At 28.5% G+C, this 13096-nt stretch overlaps 1 pseudogene; it reads left to right on the top strand.

Moving 5' to 3' along the window:
- The first annotated feature begins 3743 nt into the window (after positions 1-3743).
- LOC126555114 (zinc finger MYM-type protein 1-like) lies at positions 3744-7359 on the top strand (annotated as a pseudogene).
- Positions 7360-13096: the final 5737 nt, after the last annotated feature.

Genomic DNA, 13096 nt, shown 5'->3' with positions numbered 1-13096 from the left:
CTTCTGACCGAAATATTGATAGTATGTCATTCATACAATTGTGAGAAACATTGTATTTTGCAGCTAATTCAGATAATTTAGTTGTTAGGGTTTTTTTTTTTATTTGACATAATATGGTTTTCATCAAAATTGAGATCAATATCAATTGGTAAGATAATATTATTATCTGGTGGAAAAAATGTATTAATTAAAATATTATCATTACTAGTATTTATTTCTGAAGTTGAGGCATTTTCTTGAACTTGTTGAACTGATTTATATGTTAAAGATGAATCTGTTGAACTTGAAGAATGCAATATACTTAAATTATCCGTTTTTCTTGTGTCACTAACTTTGGACTTAACAAAACGTTGAAAATGTCTCTGAGACATTGAATCCAATGTACAGCGTTTTTTTCGCTCAATTTTCTGGAAAAAAAAATATTAAGTCTTTATTAAAAAAAAAAAGGTATCTATTATATTAAATAGTTAACACTAAGACTAAATTGAATATTGAATTAAAGTACATCTTACATTTAAGAAATAGCATAAAAGGAATATAATTATTGAAGTAATAAATTTGTAACAGCTGTAGGTACTGTAAACTATATATACATCTGGATTCTGTAACACATTATAAAACATTTATATTTAATGTATTATTATAATATACACATTTTGTTTTATAATTATACTTTTTGTTTTCATAGCAATTTATTGATGAGGTTGAGAAAGCCTGTCCATATCTCTTTTGTGACGCTGAGTACCATGTCTGAACCAATCTTTTATAAACTTCTCAAAGTCACTTTCAGTACAATTAAATTTAGCTCTAGCAATATCTAATGAAAACAAATAAATTATATTAAAATACCAGTAATAAACCCAACATATTATGTTTATGTAGGTTAATATAAATTACCCAACATATATCTCATCAGTTTTAAATCTTTTAGTTTAAAGTTATGTTCTTTTGTGTGATGATCTCTACCAAACCCTGTCCATGAACATCTCTTTGCTAATTCATTTGAAAATATCCTTTATAATAACCTTTTAACCAAATTCTTTGAATCAGTTCCTCCAATAACCATCATATAAGATTTCTGAAATTAAAATTGAAACTACTATATTTATCAATAATAATAATAATAAATAATTATAATTCCAACCATTTTATTACTAAAATCTTCATTATTGGCGATTTTTAGTTCAATATTAGTTAAATCATCAATTAATGTAAGGGGAAATAAACAAACAAATTCATCATCAATTGGTTGTGTTTCTTGTACAGCTTTTTCAGTAATTATTTTTTCCATTTTAGACAGTCTAGAATCTATTCTTTTTACATACATATTAATAGATAAGACAGTTTCAAGAATTTGATGCATTTGTTTTTCATGGTTTAGTGTTGTGTTCTCATCAATATTATTACAATTATTTGCTTGTGTACAAACTGTATTATTTGTGTATTTATCTAAATCACAAATATTAATAATATTTGTAGCATTTTGATCAGAATTTTGATTCATTTCGAGTTCAATATGGTTCATAATTCCATTTTGAGGACTTTCCATACACAATGATGTGCCATCAAGTGCTGATATATAAAAAAATATAATTTTAAATTAATTTAAATCTATAGAAAATTTTTTTATGAACATATATACATATGTACATACCATTATTTATAGCAGGATAGTTGCAACCGTTTAATGATTCAAAAGCATCTAAAATATAAAAGTATTTTAAGTATTTATAATATACTTATATTGTTTCTAAGTCAAAGACATGTTATAAAAATATATATTTATTATGCTACAATAAATTATATTAAATCAGAAAATAATACTAACCTGACATATACTTTGTTAAATTTAAAGAACTAGACATATTTGTTGGTGTATTTTGTATTTCCTGAATAATCCGTTTTTTAGGAGATAATATTTTTATTGGGGATAACTCATCACTACTGGAATCTATAAAAATAATTAATTATTTAAGAGATGTCAGTTGAAAAATTCAATTTTTGAGTATAAAAATTAAAAACATTAATTTTTGTATGTATACTACCGTCAGTACTAGCTACAGGAGACTCATTTCCATCATAATTTGAAAAACTTGAAAATAGTTTTTTTGCTACTTTCTTTCTTTTTCCTCTTCCTAAATTTATTGGGTTAATTGGTTCAGACTCAGACATAGATTCATCTACTAATAACTGTTCACGTTCTTTGGCCTTGCTAATAGAGTCTATTAAAAATATATAGGTTTTACATTTATAATGGTTATAGGTAGGAATAAATATGTATTTTTAATAGTTATATGAAAAAATATTAATATAATATGTAGTATATTCTACTTTTCCTCCCCTTATACCATCATCCATCAAGGGTTGGATGTGGAAAAATAAAAAGTAAAATAAGAAATATCACCATAATATGGTAGACCAATCATTTTCACATCGTAATCCAACCAATCATTAGATGGGTTTCCACATTTGTTGATTAATGCACTTGTCATTTTTTGTTTAGGCCATTTGCATATAATATCACCATTATCTCTTTTAAATAACCAGTTATTAGGAACAACAGAACACTCCTTTGTTTTTAAAAATATTATGACATTCCACTGAAAATAATATAGATTACATTTTTATAATTATTAAAAAAAAAAAAAACAATAAAATATACCTATTACATTTACCCATTTTACCTAGTAACTTTAAATATCAGGCACATGGAATTTTTAACTAAATATATATTTAGTATTATATATATTTATATAATATATATTATTAATTTTTAACATTTAAGTACATGCTGCTTTATAATCTTACTCAGAAAATTAATTATTTACCCTTTATGCTATCTCTTAAAGTATAAATTAATATTTAAAATTTAAGATTATAAATAGATTAAGTACTATACCTACCTATACATGTATTTAATTATCATAATATAAAAATCCTGGTTATGCACCTGCTATAATAGATGTAAATATATATAATATAATATACATATATTATTAGATACCATGCTAAAAGCTTTATCGCCTGAGAGGGCGCTACACCCGCTTGCATTTTCTGTCTTACAAACGCATACCTACCCATGACAAAATATTTTATTTTGTTTTATTTTGTCATGCGCATACCTCACTAGCAATAAATTGTACTCAAAGTAGATCACGTTAAGCTCTGTTATTTTACAAATTTAAGTGAATTAATTCATTATACAATTTTAAAGTAAGATTATTATCTAGACAATCTCATAAACTTTTTATTGGGTAGGTATCTATATTTTTATTTCAGAGCGAGTTAGAGTACCTATTTTAAAATTGTAAATTGTTTGTACATCTTAAAATAGGTACTCATAACTCGTTTTAAAATTCAAGTACCTAGGTATAACAAAAAGCTTATGACATTGCAGATATAATAATCTTAGGTTAGGTACCTTTAAATTTTATGAAATCACCATCAATTTTAAACTTACGGGGCTAAACGTGATCTGCTGAGCGTAAAGCCGTAAAATTTGGTATGTTACAAACTTGTAAGACGTAGACAACAAATGCCATGCTTTAGTGTAGGTCTGTGTATATATTATAACGCATGATGCATGACAAAATGGAATTATATAGTTTATTTTGACATTATGCTATAATATGTACCTAATACATATTATAATATAATACGGTGATATTTGTTATTATATTTATTAATACGCATAAATACGTTAGGTATATTCATACTTACCATTTTATTTGTTAGATTTGATGATGAAGCCTGCAGCTGCTGTAACTGCTGATGGTTTACAAGAGTTGCTTGGTTGTAATTATTTGATGGAGTAGTATTATTATTGTTTTGCTGCATCGTATGATTATTATTGAAAAATAGGTTAATTATAATTTATTACAGCGAAACTGTGAAAGAGTTGCGTGCGTAGTACCGTGCGACTGTAACGTACGCGTCTGCACTCTGCACCATAGAAAATGCACGACTTAACAAAACTGTACAACTTATCCTGACTGCTGTAGTGCTGTCCGAGTCCGACACACAATATAATGTGATAATACAATATTACGATAATATAATATTAAAACATGGGGAAATATAAAAATATAACTATAATTAGAACCCAAACAAATACAACTCACGGGCCGCGTCACACGCGCGCGAGTTCGGCGTATATATTTTACCAACCGTTGTCTCGTTTGTTGGTATTTTATGGATCAACGTATAGTAGTTGGTTTTTAACTGCTCATGGTAGTTATTATTTATCACTATAATTTCAGAACTAAATATATATATAATTTAGACTTCTAAGAGAAACCTATGCTATATGTTTTTGAGATGTTAATAATGCAACTAAAATAAAACTTCGCAGAGAAGTATTAATTTAAAAGTTGTATAGAAATCTTAAAGTAACGTTTCAATGATGTTACACTATATAAGTTTTGTCATTGAACTTCTAAGAGATGTTCATGCTATATGTTTTTGAGATGTTAATAATGCGACTAAAATAAAACTTCGCGGCGAAGTATACATTTTAAAGTTACATAGAAATCTTATGGTAACTTCTCAATGCTGAAATATTATATTAGAATCATTAATCTGTTTCGCATAGATAACCATGCCATGTTATATTAAGAAATTGATAATGTGACCAAAATCTAACTTCTCACAGAAGTTGTGTGACTCCTTTTGCACAGTGGGTTAGGTATGTTTTTATTTATAACATAATATTTGATTTTGTATCTTGCTAATTGTTAATTAAACTAACTGTAAACTGTTTTATATTTTTAATGCCTTCAGTTTTCTGTAACCTAACCTATTTTACCCACCACTACCTATTTATATTCATAAATTTAAAACTATTTTTATTACATTTTAGAGTTGATCAAATGCAAATACTAAGAAATCTTAATCGTACTCTCTAGTCTGATCAATTTTACTATTTTCATCAACTTCTGATTTATATCAAGAATTTTTTTTATATTATTTTTTAAATGTTGAAAATTAAGGTGTCAAATAGATTTTTCCCATTAATTTAAAATTTGTAATTAGGCAATTAGTATTATATTAAAACAATAATTTATTCTTTATATTTAATTTACCATTATAGGTATTTCTGATGATTTTTCTTTGGATTTGAATTGTGAATTTCCAACTGATCGTGGAAAGTTTCCTGATATTATTAAAAATTCCAATTTAAAAAGACAAATAATTTCGTTTGGTCCTTGCAAACCAAAAATCAAATTTCCGCTTAGTATCACGAATTTTAAAGACAGTGAAGACAGCAAAAGCCGAAAATTTTCTGTCGAATATTATTTTACTACAAATTTGTCTGGCCAAAAAATACCCCGAGGCTGGCTCTGTTATTCTATTATACTTGACAAAGTATAGTGTGAATCGTGTTGGTTGTTTGCGGATAGAAAACATTCTTATTTCAAATCTAATTGGATAAACGGAATTGATGACTGGCAACATTTAACATTGAAAATTAATAAACACGAATCATCTATTCAGCATATTGAAGCTGTTAAATTACGTACAATTTGGTCAAAAAATTTAACGATTGATCAATCAACAGAAATTTTAATATCTAAAGAAGCTCAGAAATGGAGGAACATTTTAACTCGTTTAATAAAAATAATTTTATTTTTAACAGCTGGAAACACTGCCCTTCGAGGCAATGAAAGAAAATTGTCTGAAACTAATCCATCTGAAGGAAATTTTATTCGGGCTGTTAGACTTCTTGCTGAGTTTGATCCTGTGTTAAATGGCTTACTACTCACTGAACAATCACGAGTTAAATATTTGAGTTGGAAAATTCAAAACGAATTAATTGAAATATTAGCTACTAACTTGCAACAGTTAATATGTGAAGAAATCAGATCAGCTCAATGTTTCTCTATCATAATTGATTCTACGCAAGATATAACCAAGATTGACCAAGTTAGTTTTATTTTTCGGTACACAATTGTTGATTATAAAGAATCTAAGTTAGAAATCAAAGAATCATTTTTAGGATTTTATCCCTTAGATAAACATGATGCTGAAGGACATGTTAATTTAATTAAAGCAGTCTTAAATACTCACAACTTGGATATAAGTAAATGCAGGGGCCAAGGTTATGATAGTGCCTCTGTAATGAGTGGTTGTTTCTCAGGTGTTCAAAAAAGAATTTCAGACATAATTCCTAAGGCGTCATTTGTACACTGTGCTACTCACAATTTGAATCTTGTGTTATCCGATATGGCAAAAAGTACACCAAAAATGTTAAATTTTTTTAACATTATTCAAGATTTGTTTTTATTTTTTAGCAGTAGTTCTCCTAGATGGGCAACTTTGGCTTTAGGCGATGATGTTGCAAAAATTGTATTAAAGAAAGTGAGTACCACCCGATGGGAGTCGAGACATAATGCAGTTTTTGCCCTAAAGTTTCGATACAAAGATGTATTAAAATCATTAACAAGTATAATTTTAACTAGTGATAAAAAAGAAGAAAATAATAGAGCTAAAGGTCTGAAAAAAAAACTTGAATCTTTTGAATTTGTATTAATTCTTTTTATATGGGAACAAATTTTAAGACCTTTTTATATAGTTTCCAAGAAAATGCAATCAATTGAAAAAAATCTTCATATTGCATGTCAATATTTACAATCAGCTGTTACATCCATTGAAAATCTAAGAGATAAGTACGAGTGTCTTGTTAATTCAGCCACAGACTTGTGTAATAGTTGGGGCATACCAGTCAATAACATTACAAAACGAAAAGTATTTTCTAAAACGTTTTTTGGTGATTTAGATGGAGATAAACGACATGATATAGCACAAGAAAATCTCAAAGTTAAAGTATTTTTACCTGTAATTGATACAGCTTTAGTACAACTTAAATATCGTTTTCTAGGTTTACAAAAGGTTGTTGATAAGTTTAACTTTTTACAACCACAAAATATGTTACAATTCAGTGAAGAAAATCTTGTTAAGGCAACATATGACTTTATTATATTTTATGAAAAAGATATAAGTTCCGATTTTACAAGACAAGTATTATCAATAAAAGAATTATTAACTGATTCACTTTCAAAAATCAAAACTATTAAAGAACTAGCAAAATGTATATTAGAAAATGATTTAGGATCTCTGTTCAAAGATGTTTTAACTGCTTGTGTAATTTTTACATCATTACCCGTCACAGTAGCATCAGCAGAGCGTTCTTTTTCCAAGCTCAAAATTATAAAAAATTATTTGAGGAACTCAATGGCACAAGAAAGACTTACAAATATCAGTATACTATATATTGAACGTAATAGAACTCAAGATTTGAATATAAATCAAGTAATTGATTTCGCCAACAAAAAAGCTCGAAAAAAGAACTTTTTGAAATAGTAATTATTTATTAATTATTTGTAATTTAAAATTAATTATATTTTAAAGAAAATTTTGGTTTTTTGTGTATTAAATAGTGTAGTGATCGCTGTGCAGGACACTGCGACTTCGTACAAATTAATTATTTAAACGACGTAGCACGTTCTGTGGTTGAGCTTGAGTTGTTGTGAGAAAGGTAGGTGTTGAAAATTAAAACACTTGTTGTTTTAATTGAAATAAAGTAAATGTTTTATTAAGTTAAACAACATGAAACATTAAATAATGACATAAAACAAAAGTAAAATAGCTTGCTGCTATGTAAAAATTACAAGTACTGGGAATGACCGTAAACTCGCGGCGATGTGGCTGTGACAAAGTCCACAAAGCAATAGTCTTACATTGGAGTTAACTACCTTCTTGAATAGTACTACCTTTCTAAATACTTCTAAATACTCTACTCGTATTTATATGAGTTCTCAATGACGTACAGGGGACTAGTATTCTATTTTAGAGTGATATGATGATTTACATAATCATCATTATATAATTATATAACCATCATATAATGATATCATCATAATAATATCATATAATTATATAATTATTATTCAATCGACAGAAAAACTATGTTTTTCTGATCTCTGGCCTATTGCTTATAATGCAGGTGTATTAATACACATTTCCCATAATTTAATAATCTATCCCAATTAAATATAATGTAATCTAATATAGTATAACACCAGTGCATTGGGTTTACTACAATAGTTTTATAGTTTTATGTTTATTATTATGTGTACCTACCTTTTCCACTGATATAAAAAAGAGAATTTTATTTGATGAGTACCATATATTATGAAGTTTTAAGTAAGTTGTACTTATAACTCTCTACTTATTTATTTATTTTTATTTAAACAGGCTAAAGCTCAATATTTTATAATATGTGTATTAATAATTGAGATTAAAAATAATTATAATGAGTACATGAATAAATCAAAAGGAGAAACAATAAATAAATAATAATATTATAATAATTTGAGAAATAGAAACAACAATGTGACTACTGATAATATCTAGTAATATAATTACAAAAATACTCAATAGTGTGAAAGTTTTAAAAAATTAATCTGGATATTATTAGCTAACTTAATGATGCATTTTTTGTATAGTTCGTTCTGTGCAAGTGATTGTTAAAGGTATAAGTATTCCTGGTTTGTCGTTTAGGCCTTAAGGACATAAACAATGTATAGAACTAAACATTTTTACACAATTTATGTAGTCATTTACCAATCTAGAAATAAGAATTAATAATAATAATAATTCTTATAAATAAAAATTTCAAATATAATGTTTTTTCTGTCAGCAAGGTTGTTCATATTTAGTATTTAATATTTAGCTTATATTGTGAATGTGTGTATATAGATTATAGACACATCTTATAAGTTATAAATATAATATTTTATATACTTGCTTAAATATTTAATGTTTTTATGATAACAATTTATGACATTCTTTAGTCATCACAGTGTGTCAGCGTTAATGCTTAAAAATTAAGTTTAAATCACAAAAGTAAGTAATTTATTAATGCTTACTCTACTTTAATGAAGGTTTAATGTTTAAAAACAATAATAAAGAAAACAAAAAAATTGACTTCTCTATTAAGAATTTTCTCTAATAAAAGTAAAAATATTTTTAGAAAAATTATACATATAAATTATTACGATAATAAAATTAAGTTATGACAAAATCCTTTTAAGAGGGCCCCCGTAATAAAATTTGCACTAGGGCCCCACAATGCCTAGTTGCGGCACTGGTAAGAATGCACATTTCGCTGTCTGTAACTTAAGTTTATGCGATCTCAGACGTGTGAATACTTGTTCTAATTTATTTTGGTGGTCGCGTAAACTTGATCCATGGACGACGATGTCATCTAGATACGCCGTACATAACTCCTCTAAACCCATTAAAATTGCTTTCATGGCCCGTGTAAACGTTGCAGGCGCTGAACTAAACCCAAATGGTAATCTCAAAAATTCGTAATGACCTGATTTTTTAGAAAAAGCTGTTTTATGCGTGTCCCCCTTATCTACCATTATTTGATGATAACCGCTCGCAAGGTCTAAAGTCGAAAAGTATTTTGATGAACCTAATGATTCCAATATATCCAGAATATTTGGTTACCCATACGCTTCGTTTTCAGTGACCTCGTTAAGTTTCCGAAAATCTACGCATACTTGCATTTTTTGTTTCCCCTCTGCATCTTTTTTCTTTTTAACTACTACCAAAGGAAAATTAAACGGTGATACCGAGTCACGTATAATATTAGCTTCCTTCATTTATTTTATTTGTTTCTCTATTTCATCTTGATATGCATGTGGTAACCTATATGGACGTATATTTATCGGTTTAACGCACCTAGGAGTGTTAATTTTATGCGTAACTATATCAGTAGCACCTAATTGATCACCATCAAAGAAAAATAAATCAGAAAAACGGCTACAAAGGTCTATTATACTATCACGTTCCTCGTTGTTAAGGTGTTCCGTTTTAATAGTTTCCTTAATTTTCCTAATTTTACTATCCGCGTATTTTTCTTCGCTAGCAATAAAAACACAATCATTAAAAGGTTCCCACTTTAGATTACTCGTGGTTAATTGATCGATAATAAATGGTTACTCCGATATATTTACTATATTACTTATAATTTTATCGCCTTTTACCGGACTGATACTATTAGCTATAATTACGTCCTCGTTAATCTCGTATTTCTTTATCGTAATAAATTCGTGTTTAATTTGTTCGGCCGCTCTAATTTGTAAAACGCAGTTACTTCGCGGTGGAATAATTAACGCGTTATTATCGATTTCTTTTTTTTCTGGTATTATTAATATGTCCTTATCCCAATCTAAGACGACTTTGTTTAATTTCAAAAATGTTATGCCTATTATACCTGCTTCAGGTATTGGAAAATCATCGTATACAATATCGAATTTAACTGTAAAAAGTTGTTTGTTAATGTAAATTGGAATTACCACTGATCCTACTGTTTCTACTGGACTTGCATTAATGCCCTTAATCTTTTTTTTATCTTTTTCATTCACGATTATGTGCCCTTTTAAACTTGAAATTTTTATAATGTTCATTTCCGAACCACTATCAATTAAAAATTTAATTTCGTTTTTAACAAATTTATCCGAAAAACACGTAATATGTTCCTGTGTTATTGGTGTTATAATACGAACGTTACTTCCCGATTGTATTTCACTGATAGACCTATCGTGATTTTCCTGACCATTTCTTTCTACGGTTTTATCTTGTTCGTTACGTTTTAATTTACGGCACTCACTTATATCGTGATTCGCTTTTCTACAATATTTACAGAATTTACTAGAATATTAACGTTTAAATTCGGTCTTTGGACTTTGTCCATTATTCGGATTCCTGAAAGTAGCTAATTTATGCTCGCTTGTTCTACATTCATTAGCATAATGACCAAATTTCTCACAACGATGGCATTTAATCGTGCTTTTATCTCTAGTGTTTTTTTTATCAAACTTATTATTTTTATAATTCGGTGTTTTGTTATACCCGTTTATGCTATTATAAAATTCTGTTGTTGTTTCCTCTTCCATTGCAATTAAAACGGCTTCTTCGAACCCTTGTATGTTACGCGCTTTTAATAATAAACCGATAGTTTGTGGGATACCCGCTATGAATACGCTTAGTGCGTGAGCTCGCACTGTTTGCGCTATTATTTCTGATTCCGGTGCGTCCCTACCTACCGTTAACGCGTTCATTAATTCATGGGCTGTTTTTTCAATTCTAATAGAAAAATCTTTAACTGATTCTTTTGCTTTCTGACGCATTTGACTTAATTGTACTTGTAAGTAAGATACTGAATGTGCCGATCCAAAAACGGTTTTAAATAATTTTTTTAATTCATCCCAGGTAGTAATTTTTTTATACCTCACGGCCGATAATGCTTTACCCGTTAATTGTGCCAGTATCGCTTCTAATATATTAGGTTTAATAGCATCGGAAATATTGTTAAAAATGAACTCGCATTTAGCCACGAAAGAAATTAAATCGGACTCTGTTCCTCCCGAGAAAGCAGGAACCAATGCGGTTGCCCCTTGTAAATTTAATTTTTCTGGGTTAACCATTTTTATTTTAAATGTTTCCGGGTTACATGATACTACTTGCCAATTTGTGGTATCTCTGTCAGACATACAATATACTATAACAATATATTATTCAAATGACTTACAGAGCTTGCATCTTTAACCGTGGATCGTTTGAAAAGTTGACTTCCGTCCTTCTGGAATTTGATTTCTGTCTTCCCTGGACTAGACCGCTTGCTTGAATGCTCTCTGTTCTCCTTCCTGTCGTGAACGTGGTTTCATCGGTGGGTCTCAAACTCTCAAAGTACTTATTTTTTGATTTGACTCAAAAAAATTTCGTTTGATGAAGTATGACCCCACACCTGACACCAAATTTTATGTAGTAACCAGTGATGGTTGCTACACGCTTCTTTTACGACGAATGCACGTTCCGTCGTAGGTTGGAGAGATGAGGTATATAAGTTAGCAATAGATTAATAAGATAATTGATACGTTTATTAACTTGTTAAAACGATAAATGAAAAGGCTTTCGTTAGCGTAAGCACAAATACTTAACTACCGGAGAGCAAGTGACAACACTGACTAAGTCTAACTGACTCTTAACTAACTCTAATTAAATCTATGATGAGGACTCATATTTATATGGAACATGCCGTGATGGAGAATAGGATGATCTACGTCTATGAAGTGGCGTGATATAGTTCTAGGCCACTGGACTTTAGAACTACGTTTTTATACTAAAAACGTCGGTTTATTACAATGTGCTGATGATTCAAAACGTTCACTTTCCATAACAATTGGTTTTTTTTTTATGAAACTACTGAAGGTCGAGCTTTTAGTGTTGCCAGTGAGGATTGATTTTCAATGTTTATATTTTTGTTAGCCAATAAACCATTGTAGATACTTCTATGAAAATCTTTATTGATAAACTTTGTCATATTTTCAATTTCTATATATATAATAAATGAGTTAGTTATTGCAGATTCAACAAAATGAAAAATTAATCGTAAATACCATTTCATACTTTTTTGTCAAGCTTATAATCACTGTTCAAACGATCAAAATTATCCACGAAGTTCATATTTTTATTGTAATCTATCAACACTTTTGGACAAGGACAAGCTTTTGAATTCCATCTTTAGATTTTCTATTTACATTTCCAGTATCTTTAGGACTATGTAAAGAGGATAAAAGATGAATACACTTATTATCTTTCCATTTATACATAACAATACCATTATTGGATATTTTCCAATCAGATTCACCACGTAAAATTAATTTATCATCTTTTAGTTTGGGTAGATTTTTTCTCAATGCATTTACAGTTCCAACAGCATATATTAAATTGTCTTTTAAAATTTTAAATAAATCGTAACTTGTAAAAAAATTATCCATAAAGACAATATGATTTTTTCCAGGTAAATTTTCTACCATATCCATGACAACTCAGGCCCTAAGACCTTTTTCCGCACCTATTACGTCAAATTTTCTGGTATAAACTTGACATTTTAAATTAAACGATGAACTATCACAAAGCATCCAAATTTTAAAACCCTTCTTGATTGGTTTATCTCTCATATATTGTTTGATCATAGATCTACCTTTAAATGTAACCATTGATTCGTTTACGGCAACATTTT

Source organism: Aphis gossypii, unplaced genomic scaffold (assembly GCF_020184175.1).
Source record: "Aphis gossypii isolate Hap1 unplaced genomic scaffold, ASM2018417v2 Contig00711, whole genome shotgun sequence".
NCBI lineage: Eukaryota > Metazoa > Arthropoda > Insecta > Hemiptera > Aphididae > Aphis > Aphis gossypii.
This window is presented reverse-complemented; position numbering and strand designations above follow the sequence as displayed.